Genomic DNA, 21,333 nt, shown 5'->3' with positions numbered 1-21,333 from the left:
TTGTACCTACCATAAATGTAGATGTCTGATAGATATGCAACTGCAGTCATAACATATGGGTTGTCCTGCCTCAGGCAGCCCTCGGTCGGCCGGATTCCAAAGTCTGGGTCCGGCGTCAGCTGGTGTCGCCTCCTCTCCGACGTCAGAGCGGCTGGAGTATAAAGGCATCGGCCGACGCCATCTTCTTCAGTGTTTCTTGCCCCAGATGCCAGGTGCCCTCCTAGGAAGGCTAAATTTGGTGAATGGATAAACAATTCCAGACATGCACAACAGTAATAAACAGATACACCATAGGAGGTACCCCCAGCTAATAGGAAGGGGTAGTGGACCCATAAAGAAGGTTGCAGAGGGGTAGGAGGGTGGGAAAATCCGACTGCAGTTGCATATCTATCGGACATCTACATTTATGGTAGGTACAAAACTGTACTATGTCCTTCAAGAATGCAACTGCAGTCATAACATATGGGTTGAATACCATAGCCAAGCTGGGGGTGGATGGAACTAAGAAAGGGATGGTGTAGCTAAAATGCCCTGCAGGACTGCCGAAGCAAAGCCTGCTCGGGATCTGGAGTATAAGGGCAGGTTGTAGTGCTTGGTAAATGTATGCACGGAGCTCCATGTAGCAGCCTCTAGAATGTCCTTTGTAGCCACTCCTCTTGGGAAAGCTGTGGATGTGGCTATAGCTCTGGTGGAATGTGGCCTAATATTGGCTGGCACACCTTTTCCATGGAAAGAATAGCAGAATCTGATGCAGTGTCCAATCCATTTTGAAATTGTTTGTTTGGAGATTGCTTTTCCTTGTACTCCAGCAGCATAGGCTACAAACAGTTGGTCAGACTTTCTGGTGGCCTTAGTTCTGTCCAAGTAGTAACGCAGTTGCCTGTGTATGTCCAAAGTATGCAGCAGTTTTTCCCCCCTGTTTTGCGGATTGGGGAAGAAAGTAGGCAGGTGAATAACTTGATTTAGAGATACCCTGGAAATTACTTTTGGCATGAATGTAGGATTGGTTCTTAGAGAAACTCTGTCCTGATGAAAAATGAGGAAGGGAGGTACTGCCATGAGTGCCTGTATCTCCAAGATTCTTCTTGCAGATGTGACTGCCAATAGGAAAACCGTTTTCCATGATAGAAATTGCATTTCTGAAGTTGCTGCTGACTCAAAAGGAGGAAGAGTTAATTTTTCCAAAATGAAATTGAGGTCCCATGCAGGTACTGGCTGTTTTCTGGGAGGTTTGATATTCTTTATCCCTCTTAGGAACTGTCTTAGCAAAGGATGTGAAAACACTGGTGGATCACAATTGTATTTTGCTGAGATTGCTGAGGCGTGAATCTTTATAGAAGAATATGAGAGTCCAGTATGAAACATTTCTGCCAAGTATTCCAATATCTGAGGTATACTCAGTAATGTTGTATCCTGACCCCTGTTGGCATTCCAGATGCTGAATCTCTTCCACTTGGCTGAATAGGTTTTTCTGGTGGAAGGTCTGCGTGCTTCCAGTAAGATCTCTTGAACTTTTTTGGAAAGAGAGATAGCAGAAGGAGTCATGGTAACCTCCAGGCTGTCAGATGCAATGTTTTCTGGTTTTGATGGACAGTCCTGTAATTGTGTTGTGTTAGCAGCAGGGGCCATAGGGGTAGAGGCCACGGTTTGGTCCGAGTTATGCTCAACAGCAATGGGTACCAGTGTTGCCTTGGCCAGTCTGGAGCTATCAGAATGCCTGTTGGTTGTTCTGCTTTGATCTTCAGTATCACCTTGGTCAGCAGAGGTAGAGGAGGGAATGCATAAATTTTTAGGGAATTCCAGCTGAAGGAGAGAGCATCCCTTTTCCAGGCTAGAGGATGGTGGGTCCTTGTGCAGAACTTTTCCAGGTGATGATTCATGTGAGAAGCAAAGAGATCTACGTCCGGTCTTCCCCATGTCTTTGTTATTTGTGAGAAAATGTGAGGATGCAGCATCCATTCGTGTGGATCCAAGAAATTCCTGCTCAGCTTGTCCGCCAGTACATTGTCCTTGCCTGGCATAAACTGGGATTGCAAATGTATCTTCAGACTCAGGGATTTTTCCCAGAGAATCATTGTTAGTCTGCAGAGGGGATAAGAATGAGTGCCTCCATTCTTTTTTATATACCACATGACAGTGGTGATGTCCTTCAAGGATGCATCTGCAGTCTTTACAAATGGGTTGTCCTGTCGTCAGACAGCCCTTCGGTCGGCCGGATTCCAAAGTCTGGGTCTGGCTTCGGCTGGTGTCGCACTTCACCCGACGTCACTGCGGCAGTTATTCGGGTATAAAGGCATCAGCCGACGCCATTTTCCTCAGTCTTTCTTGCCGGGCGCCGAAGCAGAAGCTGTTCGCAAGTGCCGGTCGGTCAGATCCAGAGATTACTACTACTTCGAAGACTTCTATAAAGCTAAGTACCCCGTTGGGGACTCTTTCTTGCCTCAGCCGATGTCAGAGAAAGTTAATAACTGTTTATCTTGTGGGAAACAAATACCTCATAAAGATTTCCACTCCTATTGCATACGTTGTTTAGGCCCAGACCACGACGTAGCAGCTTGTCTAGCCTGTGCTTCTTTTAACCGATGGACGCTTAGACGTCGGTCGGACTTTGCTGAGCAGATTTTCGGCTCCGATTTTGCCTACATTATGCCGTCGGATCCTCCGACTACGCAAATAACCAAAAACGCAAAGAAAAGGACCGACACTCGCGGTCCGGTTTCGGCGAAACCGCGGTTAAGCAAACCACAAGTGTCTCGGTTTCGGCCGAAACCGAGCAAGCGGTTCTTTCTTCAGCCGATAACTTGCCTTCTACCGAGGCCTCTTCTAACCTGGTAGAAACGGCTTCTGAAATCCAACCTTCTGTTGCGGTTTCACAGGATTTCACCATTCCCCTGGATATCTCTACCCCTGCACGTGGAGCTGCTAGGCCTCCTCCAGCCATGTCTATTAAGGCCTTTGCCAGGGCTAAAGCAGCCAAAGCATCAAAACCTGTGCCTGCCAAGCCCCCCTCTCACAGGCCCAGCACCAGCTCCCATATGCTTTCTTTGGCTGAGGATCTCATCTCTTTAATTCGTGGAGCCCAGCCTCATCCAGACAGGGCCTCTCGCCCTCCTCCAGAAAAGAGGCCTAGAGCAGAGCCCCCTGAGCCAGTATCCACAGATGATTCCTCTGATGACTCAGAACATACAGACCCTCCTGAGGCTTCTTATTCTCCTTACGAAGACTCTGATGCTGAGGAGTCCATCCCTTCAGCCTCTCCTCCTGAGGAATTTTCCTTTGGGGAAACCTTGCATGCTATGAGGGAACAATTTCAGTGGCAGGGCCAAGATTTCTCAGACTCTAGAAAAGGCTTAGGACCTTTCTACATTTGCCACAGCATAGGCCTTTAGCCATACCTCCAGTTCTCCCTGTTGTTGATGATGCATTTAATGATGCTTGCACTGCTCCTGATTCTTTACCTCCGGCTCCTGCTAAGCCCGATAGGTACTACAGGGTCCCGGACACTCATCACCACTTATATAAGGCTCCTTTTGTGGATCCAGAGACTATCTCCCAGGGCCCTAAAGCTGTAGCAGCTACTTCTTCTAAAAACCCCCTCCCCTCTGAAAGGGAATCCAGGTCCTTAGATGGGGTAAAAAAAGTTTACACCTCTGCTACTTTGTCAGCTAGAGCTTTGAACTGCCAATTTCATATGCTTCAATATCAAGAGTTTATGCTTGACCAGTTGACTAAAAAGCTGTCCTCTGAAGAATCTTTAGATAAAAAGTATGTTCAAGAAATGGTACATAATATACAGCAGGTTAGTAACCATTCTTTAAAACGTGGCTATGATGCACTGGAGGCTTCCTTTAGATCAGCCATGACTGGCACAGTTATCAGGAGGCATGCATGGTTGAAAGAACAGGCATTACCAGAACATGTCAAATCTAAGCTTTTGGATGCACCTATGGACAAGGTCAGTTTATTTGGTTCCCCTGCACAGCAGGTACTAAAAAAGATGGAAGAGAAAGCAAAATCTTTGCAAACAGTGAAAGATTTCTTACAAGTTCAACCTCCAAGGTTTAGCAGGAACTGGCCCTCCAAGAATTGGTCCTTTCCGGACTCCTCTAAGGCACAAAGAGGCAGGAATAGGCTCTAGAGGCAGAAACCAATCCAGGGGTGCCTACAGGGGTCGCCAGTGGCAGGGTAACAACCAACGAGGCACGGATACAGCCACCACCACTACAACAACTCAATCACAGTGACTTGGCGGTGGCACCGCCTACCAGGGAACAACTAGAAGCACCCTTAGGCGGAAAGCTAACCTTATTTTCAAGAAACTGACACTGCATTACAAGAGAAAATGGATTTTGCAAACTATAGACCATGGTTACAGGTTCCATTTCCATACTCTACCTGGAAAGAGAGGAATGCCAAACCTTCCACCTACTCAAACGACAGAAGCTCTAAAACAAATATCTCAATTGTTAAGAATGAGAGCTGTGGAAAAGGTACCATCTATGGAGCAACGGAAGGGATTTTACTCCAGACTCTTCCTGGTACCAAGAAAAGAAAACAAATGGAGGCCTATTCTAGACCTGTCCGCTTTAAACACATTCCTCATTGTTCCAAAATTCAAAATGCTGACCTTACAGCAGCTTCTTCCCATGCTGGGCAAGGAGTCTTGGCTGGTAACTCTAGATCTCAAGGAGGCATAACTGCACGTCCCCATAAGACCAATTTGCAGAAGATACCTCAGATTTCTTGCAGGATCAGAGCATTATCAATTCTCAGCATTGCCCTTTGGCTTATCTACTGCACCCAGAGTGTTCACGAAATGCCTGGCATCAGTAATCGCTCATTGCAGACTTCAGGGGATTCAAATCTATCCCTACCTGGACGACTGCCTGATACAAGCGGACAACAAAAACAAACTAACAGAAGACTTACAAAGAGTCATCTACCTGCTGCAAGCCCTGGGATATACAGTCAATACAAAAAAGTCAAGGCTGATTCCATCCCAAAGAATAACTTTTCTGGGTGCAGAACTGGACACATCAAAACAAATGGCATTTCTAACTGCAGAAAAGAAAGAGCAACTTCCTCTCTACTTCTTGGCTTTAACAAAGCAGAACCATCTAACTGCAAGAAAAGTGCTACAAGCTTTAGGCTTCATGGCATCCTGCATAATTCTGGTCCCTCATGCCAGGCTGCATATGAGAAAGCTACAGTGGTACCTAAAGAATTTGTGGTCCCAGCACAAGCACAGCCTAGAAGCCAAAATTCCAATGATTCCATGCCTGAAGCAAGAGTTCCTATGGTGGGCTCAGGCCTGCCAATCAAACACAGGATTACCCTTCAGCAAAAGTCAACCAAGACAAACCATCACGACAGATGCCTCAGACCTCGGTTGGGGGGCACACATGATGGACAAGTGCATTCAAGGCCTATGGACTCAAGACCAGCTGCATCTGCACATAAATCTAAAAGAAATTATGGCAGTAAAATTGGCAATCCAGGCATTCAGACCTTTTCTCCAAGAAGGCCAGTTGATGATAAGGACAGACAACACCGCAGTTATGTGGTACATCAACAAACAGGGAGGCACACACTCATACCCTCTATGCTGGCTGGCACTGGACCTATGGGATGTGGCTCTGAGCTACAACATTCAGTTACAGGCAATTTATGTACCAGGGAAGGAGAACATTCTAGCAGGCATATTAAACAGAACTACAACAGATGCCCACGAATGGATGCTGCATCCGGACATCTTCAAAACCATCACAAGAGAATGGGGGTTACCACAAATAGACTTGTTTGCATCCCCATTCAATCACCAGTTGAAGAAATTCTGCACAAGGACTTACCACCCACTTGCTTGGAAGGTGGACTCCCTATCTTTCAGTTGGAAAACCTGACAGCATCGCATTCCCACCACTTCCTTTGATGCACAAGGTGCTTCTGAAGATCAAAGAGGCGTCCGAGGATCATTCTGATAGCCCCAGACTGGCCAAGACAACATTGGTATCCACTGCTGAGGAGCATGTCCGGGAACAAATATGGACACTGCCCCTGATCCCATTACTGCTAACACAGAACAACTGCAACATCCTGCATCCAAACCTAAAAACTCTGCAGCTAACTGCCTGGAACATTACATAACAGCAATTAACCCAAATTTATCCCAAAGGGTTAAAGATATAATCATGGAGGCTCGTAGACCTTCAACAAGAAAGAATTATGCAGCAAAATGGAAAAGATATCTCATCTGGAGTACTGCAAAGGGCAAGATGTGACACTGGTGAACATAGCCAACATCCTGGAGTACTTGGCGGAGCTCTTCCATACAGGCCTGTCCTATTCTTCCATCAAGATACATGCATCAGCTATTTCAGCAGAATACAGCTTGGATCCTCCTGTCTTCTCGCATCCTCTGCTCAGACAGTTTCTGAGAGGAATTAAAATGTAAAACCTCCCAGGAAACCTCCATTGCCAGCATGGGACTTGAACTTTGTGCTAGAAAAACTGACTCTTCCTCCTTTCGAACCAGCGGCAACAGCAGAATTACAATACTTATCCTGGAAGACTGCTTTCCTGCTGGCAATAACTTCAGCAAGAAGGGTCTCTGAACTACAGGCATTAATGGCAGTGCAACCCTTCCTGATCTTCCATCAAGATAGAGTGTCCATGAGAATAAATCCTACATTTATGCCTAAGGTGGTATCCAGAGTCTCTTTAAATCAGGCTATCCACCTTCCTACATTCTTCCCCAACCCACAGAACAGGGGAGAAAGGCTCTTACATACCTTGGATGTACACAGACAATTACGCTACTACCTGGACAGGACAAAAAGCAATAGAAAAACTGACCAGCTTCTGGTAGCATATGCAACAGGAAAGGAAGGAAAACCAATTTCTAAACAGACAATCTCCAAATGGATAGGAAATTGCATTAGATTTTGTTACTCCTACCATGGAAAGAAAACTCCAGAGAACATCAGGCCTCACTCCACAAGGGCTACTGCCACTACCACAGCTTTCTTACGAGGAGTGGCTACCAAGGACATTATAAAGGCTGCTACTTGGACCTCCGTGCATACATTTGCCAAGCATTATAACTTACCTCTATACTCTAGATCCCGTGCTGGTTTTGCCACTGCTGTTTTGCAAGGGATCCTAACTACACCATAATATCTTCTCATTTCCTCCTCCCTAGTTTAGCTATGGTATTCTACCCATTTGTAAAGACTGCAGATGCATCCTTGAAGGACATAGTACAGTTTTGTACCTACCATAAATGTAGATGTCCGAGAGGAATGCATCTGCAGTCAGGATTACCCACCCTCCTTCCCCTCTGAGGTACTCCTAGGGTATTTGCCAATCTTCAGCTAGCTTGGGGGGGATCTATTATGGTGTATTTGTTTGTATATATGTACATACATGCTTATTTTGTGTGTTTGCTCTCTACTATTTGGAAACTTTGACATTTATCCAAATTTAGCCATCCAAGAGGGCACCTGGCATCTGGGGCAAGAAACACTGAGGAAAATGGCGTCGGCTGATGCCTTTATACCCGAATAACTGCCGCAGTGACGTCGGGTGAAGTGCGACACCAGCCGAAGCCAGACCCAGACTTTGGAATCCGGCCGACCGAATGGCTGCCTGACGACAGGACAACCCATTTGTAAAGACTGCAGATGCATTCCTCTCGGACATCTACATTTATGGTAGGTACAAAACTGTACTTTGTCTGTCCTTATTAGCAAATGTCCTTGTTGTAGTGATTTTTCGAAAGTCTCGATTGCATGTATCACTGCCAACATCTCTTTTTGGTTTATGTGCAGATGTCTTTCCCTTGGTGTCCATAGACCTTGAATGCATCTGCCCTCCATGTGCGCCCCCCCATCCATGATCTGAGGCGTCTGTTGTAATCATTTGACCTGCTTGAGGTTTGTTGAAGGACATGCCTTTGTTTAACTGACTTGCTTGAGCCCACCACAAAAATTCTTTTTGCAGACATGGAATAAGTGGGATTACGTCCTCTAGGCTTTGGCTGTGTTGGGACCATAAGCTTTTTAAGTACCATTGCATCTTTCTCATATGAAGTCTTGCCAAAGGTATCAGAAGAATGCAAGATGCTATGAACCCCAGGGCCTGCAGGATTTTCCTTGCAGTCAGCTTGGAGAACTTTGCTAGGCCTTTGAAGTACTCTGGTAACTGCTGTTGTTTCTCCTCTGTGAGGTAGGCCATTTGAGCTTCTGTGTCCAGTTTGGCTCCTAGGAAAATAATCTGTTGGGATGGCAGTAGTCTTGACTTTTGAATGTTGACTGTGTATCCCAAGGCCTGCATTAGTTGAATGACACATTCCATGTTTGCTATTAAGGTTTGTTTGTTGTCTGCTTGTATGAGGCAGTCGTCCAGGTAGGGGTATATTTGAATCCCCTGGAGTCTGCAGTGTGCCACTACTGATGCCAGGCATTTCGTGAACACTCTGGGCGCAGTAGATAAGCCAAACGGCAATGCTGAGAATTGATAATGCTCTGTCCCTGCAAGAAATCTGAGGTATCTTCTGCAGCTTTGTCTGATTGGGACAAGCAGGTATGCCTCCTTGAGGTCCAGAGTGACCAGCCAAGACCCCTTGCCCAGCATGGGAAGGAGTTGCTGCAACGTCAGCATTTTGAACTTTGGCACAATGAGAAAAGTATTTAGAGTAGACAAGTCCAGTATAGGCCTCCATTTGTTTTCTTTTCTTGGAACAAGGAACAGTCTTGAATAAAATCCCTGGCCTTGTTCCTGAGGAGGAACCCTTTCTATTGCTTTTATACTTAACAGCTTTGAAACTTGAGTGAGTGCCTCTGCCCACTGATGATGTGGCAGGTTTGGCATGCCTTGTCTTATTGGTAAAGTATGGAAGTGGAATCTATAACCCTTGTCTATTAAATCCAGAATCCAGTTGTCCTTGGTTAAGATATGCCAGTTTTTTGAGAATAATGATAATTTTCCGCCCAAAGGTGCTTCTCTTTGAGCCTTTGTAGGCGGTATGAAAGTCAAGTCATTGTGATTGTCCTTGTGGTGCAGCTGGGCTGCCTAAGCCACTTCTTTGATTTGGAGGTTGCCATTGGCGGCCCTGTAGGATCCTCGGTATTGCCCTCTACCTCGGGCACGCCTGTTTTTTCCCCTTTGAAACTTGTCAGAGTCTGGGAAGGACCAATTCTTTGAAGGCCAGTTTCTGCTGAACCTGGGTGGTTGAACCTGGAGGAAATCCTTGACTGTCTGTACTGACTTAGCTTTTTCCTCAATGGATTTCAACACATCTTGTGCATTAGCACCAAAAAGCTTCTGTTTTTCCAGAGGTGCATCGAGTAACTTTACTTTAACATGGTCTGGCAATGGCTGATCTTTTAACCAAGCATGTCTACGTATCACGGCCCCAGTCATAGCTGCCCTACATGAAGCCTCCAATGCATCATAACCACACTGAAGAAAATGATTGTTAACCTGCTGAGTGTTATGTATGTGATCCTGCAATGCTTTTCTATCAGTAGGCTCAGGAGAGGCTAGCTTTTTCTGTAAATCATCCAGTAAAAAATCCTGGCACTGAAACATATGAAAAAGGCAGTATGGCTAGGGTGGTAGAGGTATAAACTTTTTTACCCCATCTCTCCAGGGACCTAGCTTCCCTATCCGCTGGCAGTGGATTCTTGGCAATGGAAGTAGCCACTCCCTTGGGGCCCTGTGAAATAGTTTCTAGATCCACAGAGTGGGCCTTAAAGAGATGTTTGTGAGTGTCAGGGACCCTATAATATCTGTCTGGCTTGACAGGAGCAGGGGGGAGAGAATCAGGGTTAGCACTAGAGTCAGAGAAAACATCATCCAAGACAAACAATTATTAACTTTCTCAATTTGTTCTGACATCGGCTGAGGCAAGAAATAATGTTCCCCAACGGGGTACTTAGCTTTTAGAAGACTTCGGTACTGAAAACACAGGAGCTGACCGACCGGCACTTGCGAACTGCTTCTGCTTCGGGCACCATGCGGGAATAAAGACTGAAGAAGATGGCGTCGGCCGATGCCTTTATACTCCAGCCGCTCTGACGTCGGAGAGGAGGCGACACCAGCCGACGCCGGACCCAGACTTTGGAATCCGGCCGACCGAGGGCTGCCTGAGGCAGGACAACCCATATGTTATGACTGCAGTTGCATTCTTGAAGGACATCCAAATATTCCTCAGATATTGCAATACTTTACTGAGATGCTTGACAAAGGCCTATCTTTCTCATCAATTAAAATCGATGCCTCTGCCATTTCGGCTCATTACAATACAGAGCCACCCATCTTTTCTCATCCTTTACTAAAGCAGTATCTTAGAGGAGCCAAAAATTTAAGGCCTCCTAGAAGATCACCATTGCCTGCATGGGACCTCAATTATGTGTTAGAAAAGCTTACCCTGCCTCCATTTGAACCAGCTGCTACCGCTGATATAAAGTTCTTATCATGGAAAACAGCTCTGCTACTAGCAATTACTTCAGCAAGAAGAGTTTCAGAGCTACAAGACCTCATGGCTGTGGCGCCTCTTATCATATTTTACCCAGACAGGGCGTCTCTGAGGACAAATCCTACTTTTATGCCTAAGGTAATTTCCAGTGTGGCTCTTAATCAAACAATTCATCTGCCAACTTTTTATCCAAATCCGCAGAACAAGGGGGAGAGAATTCTGCATTCCTTGGACGTATACAGCTAAGATTCTACTTGAGCAGGACTAAAGCTCTAAGAAAAACTGAGCAATTACTAGTGGCATATGCTGCAGGATCAGAAGGCAAGGCTATTTCAAAGCAGACAATTTCAAAGTGGATAAGCCACTGCATCCATTTCTGCTATTTACACCATGGTAAACCTTTGCCCAAGGGCATTAGGTCTCATTCCACCAGAGCTGCAGCTACTTCAGCAGCCTTTCTCAGGGGAGTACCAACCAAAGACATTCTAGAGGCTGCTACTTGGAGTTCTGTTCACATCTTTACAAAGCATTTTCATTTGCTTCTCTACTCTAAGTCCAGGGCAGGCTTTGCCACTGCAGTGCTGCAGGGCCTTATAGCCGCTCCTAATGCTATTTAGCTCCAGCCCCCCCAACCATAACTTTGGGATTCTACCCAAATGTAATGACTGCAACAGTGAAACACGAAGAACATAGTACAGATGTGTACACTTACCATAAATGTAGATGTTTGAGTATATTCACTGTTGCAGTCCAGGTTACCCTCCTACCCATCCCCCTGTCATTCTGGAGTTTATCTTTCCTTTTCTATCTTCTACAACCTATGTGGTGTATTTGCTTGTAGATGAAGGTAAAGTTTATTATTGATGCTTGTGTGTGTATATATATATATATATATATATATATATATATATATATATATATATAGCTACCTTTTTGGGGGCACCTGATATCGGGGGCAAGAAAAACTAAAGAAAATGGCATTGGCTGCGTGTTTTATACCCCTGATGTCATGGAAGAGGAGACAGTAACTGACGCACAACCCAAGACTTTGGAATTCAGGCCGACTGAGGGCAACCTGCCAGCAGATTACCCAGATGTAATGACTGCAACAGTGAATACACTCGAGCATCTACATTTATGGTAAGTGTACACAACTGTACATTCTGTGCTGGGTCCTTCACTGTTTGGAATCTACTTCTCGGATTTCCAGGCTAAATTAAATTAGTTGACCTTTGGCTTACCTAATTCACTAATGATTACAAATTGGGTGCAGTCATCTACTCCCCCAATGACGGTAACATATGCAGGAAGGCCACAATGCCATCTAGTGATTGGCTGGCTTCATTGCATGTATTAACTTAATGTAAAAGTATATTGTACATAACAATAGTTCCTCTAAAAATCACTAAAATACTTGGATTACATAAATTGTTAAAAATAATAATAATATGTTATAAAATGGTCAATAAACTGAGTTAGGTGGGCTTAGAATTAATTTAAAGGTAAGTGCATAGTATGTAGTTGTTCTACAATAAAGGAGTTCATAGGTTCATACTAGGCTGTCTGCCCTAGGGCATTTATAAGCCTAGCCAGAGTGTATTTGGCTTTCGCCACCCATTTTAAATTAATTTTGCTATGCCCTTTTTCGAGGTTAGTATACAGTGCCTCTGTCTAACCGTGACACAGAAGTGATACCCGGGGTAAACCTACGATCTCCCATCCACTCATCAAGATTCCTCTTGAAGAGAGTCAATGAGGGACTCTGCCTAACCTGGACTGGGATTTTATTCCAGAGTGAAGGGAGCCTCTGGGTTATGAATCTGTCCCTCCAGCATGTCGTATTTATTTCGGTGCTGAGGTTCAAGTCTCTCGAGCGCGTAACTCGATGGGATTTGGATTTTCTGAGGTGCAGCATGTCCATTAATTCCGGGTTGGACATGGCTTTATACGTCAGGCACAGATCGCCTCTGAGCAGGCAGTATGCCACTGAGTAGAGCTGGAGTTTCTTTAACCGGGCAGCATATGGCATCTGTTTGAGCCCTTTGATCCTCTTGGTGAGGTACTTTTGGGGTCTTTCCAGTTGCTGCAGGTGTCTGGTAAGGTACATCCCAAAAGGGGCATTGTACTCAATTATGGGCCTGATGAGGAATGAGTAAAGAGGCCCGATGACCTCCCCTGATCTAAATGTGAATCCCTTCATGATTAGGTGGGCTACATAAAATGTTTTTCTAACCACTTTGGCCACGTGGTTGTCAAATGAGAGATTGCTATCAACTTGGGTCCCCAGGTCCCTAATTACTTCTTCTGTACTTAATGGATTACCACCTATTTGGTAATTTGTGGGCACTTTGTTTTTGCCAAAGGGGATGACTATACACTTTTTGGCGTTTAGCTTGAGGCCATGGCTCTGGCATCAGTTGTCTGTTTCTATGAGGCCCTTTTGGAAGATGCTTGTGTCGGCTGGAGAGTCGATTATGGTGCCCAGTTTGCAGTCATCTGCGAACTTGGTCAGCCACAGTCCTTCCGTGTTGGCCTGTACCTCCGAGAAATATATACCGAACAAGAGAGGTCCCAGGACTGAGCCTTGTGGGATGCCACTTGTAACTGGTTTGGAGTCTGACATGGCTCCAGCAATTCTAACCATGTGGGTTCTGTCCTTGAAGAACGAAAATGCAGACTCCTCGAAGTGCAAGCCCTTCCTGGATACCAATACCAAGCTGTACATAAACAGCCTACGCCAATTACAGCCAACACCAATAAAAAGCGAACTTTAGCAAAAAAATGAAACTTGGCAAAAAGCGGAACCTTAACGCCAAATTTATTGATACAAAACAATAATACAGGCATTTTCACTGGAGACACTGCTACAGCTTCTTCGGAGGTACTTTCAAAAACACCCGCCAAATCAGGCTTTTAATACCACGTCATTGCGTGCTCCCAATAACGCCATTTAAAAAGACATATCAATTTGAAACAAAAACATCCATCATGTAAATCATATACATAAACCAACTTGATATGAATAAAAACATCATTTAAAATGTTATATTAAAAATATTATATAAAACCATTGTATAAAATATATATATGTATAAGTGAAACTTATCCACTCACCCTATCCATTAAGTATGCATATATGTACCTATCAAATGCCTAAAATCAATGTTATTGCGTTTCATTTTCTGTCACCATTGATATCAACTATATACAACTTTATGTTTAAAATTCTGAGCAAAAATTCTAAGAAATTTCTAAAACAGAATTTACTTATGTGGGTCAAATTAGAAATATTAACCACATTAAATTGGCCCCAGTCTTTATTCACTATACAATGATCTTAACCTAAGCTTTTTCCCAAGCCTTCACTAAATAACACAGTGTACTCAAACATAAAAACATTTCATTAGGGCAAAAAACTTATAGAATCATAGAACAAACCAAATAGTATGAATCAAGCTTTATGTAATAGAAAATTTCTAACTAATGTTAGCGTTTATAACTTCTTAGTCTCAATATACAAGCAATATTACAATGCTCGTTCAAGCCAGGGTAGGAGAAGGCATCTAACCGTAGTTGCCATTCCAATTCCTTGTTTTCTAAAATTAGTGGTGTCGGTCCACCTCTTCCTATATTTAGTACTTGATCTATTACAGTGAATTCAAAGCTGTGCCCCTGATTTTTTGAAATATGTTTAGCTAATGCATTTTCATTATTTTGCTTCCTCATAGCATAGACGTGTTCGTACACTCTATCCCTTAACCTTGTATCCGATTTCCCTATGTAGAAGGCTAGGCAACAATTACAAGTTGCCAAATAGATAATAGATCTAGACTCACAATTTAATTTATGGTTAATTCTAAATTGTCTTCCACGAATAGAGAAAACACTAGTCGTTTTCACAAGGTGGCAGTAGTTACAATGCCCACACTGAAATGACCCTTTCGCCTTTGTGATCAAATTAGATGTGCTATGCCTCTGCAGTAGAACTTTCAAATTATTACCCCTTCTGTAAGTAACCTTGGGTTTCTTACCTAATCTATCCAGAAGTTGTTGATGGTTAGAAATAAAGTACCAATTTTTATACAAAATGAATTGGATTGTCTTGGAATCAGTATTAAAGGTCGTAATAAAACTACATTCATAATTGTTGACTACTGGACTATAATTGTCGGCAGTATTGTTATAATTACTAGTGAGTGCTATATTCCTCTCCAAACTTGTGTCCAAAATTAAATTAATAGTTGGAACAGGCACTTGTTTCTCTGGTAAAAGAGGGGGGTAAAAACCCAGAGCCCTTTTGTCATTGACCTCCTGGAATAACTCTTCAAACAGGTGTATGGGGTACTCCCTGTTGGTAAACATAAGTTTTAACAAATCGCATTCTCTTAAGAAAAGTTGTTCAGTACTACAAATCCTGGACGCTCGAATCAATTGACCCTTAATTATTGCTTTCTTTTGTTTGAATGGGTGGCAACTCTTAAAGTGTAGGAGGGAATTACAGTAAGTAGGTTTTCTATAAATACTTGAAAAATATTCACCTTTAATAGCATCCTTACTCAACCTAATATCCAAATAATCAATTTCCCTCTCCGAAAATTTTGAAGTAAACCTCAAAAAGGTTGTAGTGTCATTAAGAGCGGACACTAGTTTTGTTGCCTCCTCATTGTCACCCTCCAATAAGATAAAAATATCGTCCAGGTACCTAGTGTAGAATTTGACTTTTTCTTTCCTTAGTGTGTCATTAAATATGTTTTCCTTTTCCCAGTGTGCCATAAATAAATTCGCAACACTGGCCCCACATGGGGACCCCATTGCCACCCCCTGTTTCTGCAAATAATATTTGCCATTAAAGGCAAAATTAGATGATAATATCTTGGGAAAAAGCTTAGGTTAAGATCATTGTTTAGTGAATAAAGACTGGGGCCAATTTAATGTGGTTAATATTTCTAATTTGACCCACATAAGTAAATTCTGTTTTAGAAATTTCTTAGAATTTTTGCTCAGAATTTTAAACATAAAGTTGTATATAGTTGATATCAATGGTGATAGAAAATGAAATGCAATAACATTGATTTTAGGCATTTGATAGGTACATATATACATAATTAATGGATAGCGTGAGTGGATAAGTTTCACTTATACATATATATTTTATACAATGGTTTTATATAATATTTTTAATATAACATTTTAAATTATGTTTTTATTCATATCAAGTTGGTTTATGTATATGATTTACATGATGGATGTTTTTGTTTCAAATTGATATGTCTTTTTAAATGGCGTTATTGGGAGCACGCAATGACGTGGCATTAAAAGCCTGATTTGGCGGGTGTTTTTGAAAGTACCTCCGAAGAAGCTGTAGCAGTGTCTCCAGTGAAAACGCCTGTATTATTGTTTTGTATCAATAAATTTGGCGTTAAGGTTCCGCTTTTTGCCAAGTTTCATTTTTTTGCTAAAGTTCGCTTTTTATTGGTGTTGGCTGTAATTTGCGTAGGCTGTTTATGTACAGCTTGGTATTGGTATCCAGGAAGGGCTTGCACTTCGAGGAGTCTGCATTTTCGTTCTTCAACTGTTTCTGTGTTTGTGGTTCTGTCCTTGAGCCAGTTTGCAACCCATCTAGTGACATAGGGGGTTTTATTTAAGCTGGTGAGCTTATCTATAATGCCCGAGTGGGGCATTCTAATTCATAACAGTAGTTATTCTAATTCATAACAGGGTATTTCGTTCATTGGGGTACTGTGATAGATGTATGGGCATAGATATTGTCTGAAGTAAAAAGTATAAAATAGGGCAGCTGGTTAATCGCCATTAATGTGTGCGATTAACGTGGAAAAAATTATCTGAAATTAAAATTTTTCACACAACAGTTACATGCATTACGTAATTCACATGTTAAGTAAACAGCATCAGGTCAGTTTCACTTGATCACTTCCAGAGTTGTTTCCGGTCTTCCTTTCATGAATGATAAATGGAAGTTGGTTCAGGTGGAGCGACACTATTCATCAGTGGCAAGATCATGAGGAATTTTTTGGAAAGTGACTACTTTTGAGTTGGTTCAAAATGGAATCAAAGGTAGAAAGAGTGATTTTGAATGGAAAGTTTGTTTTTAATAGTGATACTGTGGTTTACAAATATTGCAAGAAAGAGTTTAAATATCATTGTAGCAATTTATTACTGAATTATCACCTGCAAACCAAGCATGCTTTTATTGCTCACTGAGCCATCAACTTCGGACACATCGTCAACTGAAGTTGAATCTTCGCATCTCCAGACTACATTAGGTGAACTTCAGGAGATGGCAAAACCAGCGGATCAGGGAAATACAGCAACATTACTAATGCCATTGCAGGGTGGATTGCTGAGAATAGTCAACCGATTAACATTGTCACTGATGAAGGTCTCCAGGACATTATTTGTGTCACCATTGGAAATCTGTCATATACTTTGCCTTCCAGGTCTGTCATTAGCAATCAGATTGACACCTTTTTTATGAATAAGAGATAGAGAGAAAGTAAGTCGGGTTATGGCAGGAGTTGAATTTGTAGCTTTAACGCATGACTGTTGGTCGCCCGTGGCTAATGATAGCTACCTTTGTGTTACTTGTCATTTCATTGACGAAGATTGGTTTTCTCACTTCTTTGCACTGTGTGGTAAGCAAACTGAAGAACACTATTCAGAAAACTGTGTAGACTACTTTTCATCAGTGGCGCGACCATGAGGAATTTATGAGAAAGTGACCACTTTTAGTATGGACAATGCAGGTAATGTGACAGCTGCTCTAGGAAGACTGCCATTTCAGAACATGCTCTGTGCTGCCATGAGATATTTAATGTTGTCCAACATTATAAAGGAAAAATGTCATTAAAGACTGTGAAAGTCAGCTTGCAGTTTGAATAGTAAGAAAGAAGTGTAACAGAGAATAGAAATGTTCTAGCTTAAGGATCAGTGAAGGTCTGTTGCAAAGAAAAAACAGAATACGATATAAGAGACTTTGGATATCGTCACACAGGAGACTTGCAATAAGTAGAGAAGTGAGGTTTAATCTGAAGGAAGAGACAACTTGCTAATGTAAAAATGTATGTTGAAGAAAGTGGTCTTTTTTTAATTGTGGTAATTGTAATTTAGTAGGGTAAAGCAAGCATTCAGTTTTTTAGTATCTTTGTATCAGAAAATGTTTTACAGTTTCTGAGTTAAGTGAAGTTGAAGTTATGATGATTAAGATTGTGAGCACCTCATGGTAGATGTCTAGTGTAAGATGAAGACATGCGGGGGTGGAGTGTTTTCTGAAGGAGGATAAATTGATATAGAGGTGGGATGATATACTAGTAAACCCTACTGTATGTCTGTCATAAGACATCACAGGTGAGCACGTGGGGAAGGGAATGATAATAAAGCTATAAAAGCACTTCCATCAGCAGTATGATGTTGCCCTGATCTAGTCAGATGCCTCTGACATGGAAAATTGTTAGCCCAGGAGAGGCTAAGGTAGATTCTGTAGACCCACTGAACAAGGAGAGGACCTGGGGTCTTACCAGTGGTAAGCTGCTGGAGCCAAAAAATCTTTGTCATCCACCTAAACAACCACCAACTCAGGCATATGGGATCTCCGTTTAAAATCTTTTCGTAAGGTTGGCATCTCAGGAATGCTTCAGTGCTTTATTAGTACTGGAAAATGAATCCAATAACCTGGTATGTTAACAGAACCACAGTCTTCTGATTTTTCAACATCCAAAGCAATTATGCCTCTTCTTGAGATGCAGACACTTTACTAACTGTTGTGAATACAGCACCTTCTAGAATAGCAGTTGCTAGAGTGGAGTCTTTTTGCTTTTGTACAGTTGTGATTAAGTTCAAGTACTCAGTCTTTTCTTTTTGAAGACCACCTTATCTTTGATAAGATGATTTATCTGGGCTTTAGTAATGATTGCTATATGTAGCATGAATATAAATACGTATTCTTGAAATTCACAAATTTTGTTGTGTGTTCTTCCATTGAGCTGCTGAATTCCTTGTCTTGGATATGACAGTTTGTCTGGGCTTTAGTAATTATTCCTATATGTAGCATGAACATAAATGCACGTTCTTGAAATTCAGAAACTTTATTACATGTTGTTCCATTGATATGTGCTGTTGTGAGTCCATTTGATTATTTTTGAAGGTATGTTGTATAAAGCCATAATGGTGCAATGTCCAGTGGGCCTTTGTTTGTGTTCTCTGCACACTAGTAATAAAGGATTAAAATGAAGGACTTTATATATGTAGATGTTAATAGATAGTTTATTTTATTTATAGTTACCAGTAGTTAATTTATTTGAATATGTTATGGCTGGTAGGAAAGCGAATATGGTTGTTTAGAAGCTTACTGTTATGGATTAAATGTGGATATCTTAATTGAGCTCTTGTGGATTAAGTGAGGATAAATTAATTGAGTTGCTGTGGTAGTAGGAGTAACATATTTAAGCAGCTGTTAAAATGTGCATGGCTAGTGAGTAAATCAGCTGAGTGTATGCTCCATTGCATGTGGCTGGAATTACTTGTAATGTGGGCAGTGATACAATTATTTATCATTGTATGTTTTTTTATAACCTTACTGATTGTTTGCTCTTTAGATATGTTTCCACTGATGGGCAAAGAAGCTCTCCAATGCCACTTTCTGGTGTGTGGAGGAGGTCAGAAGCCCATTAACGTGGAAATGGAGGATGAAAATGTAATAGTGCTGAAGATTATATGAGGTTAAACCCTACCAGATAAACAACTTAATTACAGCTTGACTGTGATGTTGGGCACATATCTGTTATTTATGATATACTTGCTCAGTTTTACATTATGGTGAGTAGTATCGAGAGTTCCATTATTTTCTTATATGTAGAAATGTCAAAAGTTGTATAGTTTATTAGATGTATGAATTTGTTAGATGTATGAAATGTATAGTTGTCATTTTAATAACAATGTAACTGTGTATAGACCGATGACTATTTTCACATTCTTTGCTGCTGTATTACCACATGTTGGAATAGAACTCTTGGCACATTCTAAGCAGATAGTTTTTAACTCACTTAAGCCTTTAATTCCCTTTTTGTATACTCCCATTTCATACCCATTCCTCTGTGGGATCAGGAGCTTTTTTGGGTCTAGCTACTTTAACTAACTTGCTAGATAATAATGGGCAGTATTAGAAAGAGCAAGCGGTTTTAACAAAATTGAAGATTGTTAGTCTAGGATGTCCTTCAGTGGTTAAATTAATCTTGGCTACTTATTCATATTTCTGTTCATATTTTCATAACTTACAGACCTGCAGGTTATTGCGGTGTATGATGTGAAAAACTAATATGGAAGACAGGGCAATTCAAGGTTAATCCTGACTGATATCACACTGTGCTGGAAATATTACTAGTTGTTTGTTAGTAATTGTGAAAATAAGCAGTATTTCCAAATGTGGTTAATACTTAAAAAAAACAAGTGAATTACAAACCGTTGCATAGCGTTATGTGAAACCCTGGTTAAAGAAAAATGTCTTTGATATTTGTACTGTAAGTTCCACATGTTGAGAAATATGCAGTATTATTTCTTATGCAATTATACAATTAAGCATATGTTTTCATATTCCTGTAAATATCTCTATAAACCTGCACTTAATAGAAGAATTTCTTGTTGTCATGTGAAAGCTTTTTTCTGGTTAATAAAAATTTTTAACAATGCATGTCTATGCTGTACAGTTTTCAAGATATGAAAATTTGTTGGTAAAAGTTTAGAAAATTTAATTTAGGATTTATGTGGATTATATTACAGAATGTATGTAAAAGACTCTGAACGCACATTATTTGTACAGTTTTAATAGTTTTTATTCACAAAATATTTGTTTTTCTTAAGCTTTTTAAGTTTATTTTTCAGAATTTGCTCTGAAATGCAAAATGTATGTAGGTTGCTGTAGGTGTAGCATTCAATACCACATAGGTGTTGGTGAGTTAAGAGAGAGAAATTATATTTTGTTTTGAAAACATTAACATCTTATGAGTACTGAACTGGTGCTGCTGCACTTTAGTGTGTTTAAAACTCCTGTTTTGGATTTGGGAAATGTTGAACTTGCAGAGAAAGCTGAACCAGGACTCGTGTATTTTCCTCTCTGTTTTGGATCCTGAACTTGATGAAATCTATTTAAACCTAAAAGCATCAAATAATATTTATAGGGACTATATAGCAGACAAAATTTCCCCGAGACCATAAACTCAAACTTTGATAATCTGCCTCTGTTTTATCTGCACTTGCTGAATGTATTTATAGATTTAATGTTAGGCTACATTGTTCTCTAGAAGACATTATTAATAAAACAATGTAGATGTACGTTCTGTTGCCAACTATCTTTTTAAAATACATATTTTTTTATTCTCTGTGCATTTGGTTCCAAGCTTGTTTGTTTTGTCTTTTCTATGTTTTTACTAGATTTTCTGTAAATTTAGATGTTTTTATTTATTCAGTTTAAAAACGTAGTAGCTGTTGTCTTCTAAGTTTGTAACCTCGCAAAAATTGGAGTAACTATTAGTGTCTGCCCTTTTTGAAGAAAGGGAAAGCTGCTATCATTTAGTTTATTGGTTGCCTCATTGGAAGAGCTTTAAGTAATAGACGTTGGTACCAGGTTGAGCTTGTATGTGGTATTATAAATTGTAAATGCAGGAAAGGGAACAGGCACTGAAGAGATGCCAGTAACCCTGTCTGAGGAACAACATGAGTATGAATAAATAATTTTGACAAATGCTCTGTTACTGACTGTAAGGTTGCAGTAGAAGGAACTGGCCTGTGACCAGGCCAGGTTGAATCCTGTGGAGCCAGTGACTGTAACTGTGTGTTATAGGTGT

General features: G+C 41.3%; 1 protein-coding gene across 1 annotated transcript in view; it reads left to right on the top strand.

Annotated features, from left to right (window-relative positions):
• The window catches only part of TUBGCP3 (tubulin gamma complex associated protein 3), a 1,295,126-nt gene that overhangs the window by 425,154 nt on the left and 848,639 nt on the right, over positions 1-21,333 (top strand). The gene's annotated exons all lie outside the window — the stretch shown is intronic.

This window comes from Protopterus annectens, chromosome 5.part0, assembly GCF_019279795.1.
Source record: "Protopterus annectens isolate FY-2018-M chromosome 5.part0, PAN1.0, whole genome shotgun sequence".
NCBI lineage: Eukaryota > Metazoa > Chordata > Ceratodontiformes > Protopteridae > Protopterus > Protopterus annectens.
The sequence above is the reverse complement of the archived record's forward strand: the minus strand, read 5'-3'. Positions and strand labels throughout refer to the sequence as shown.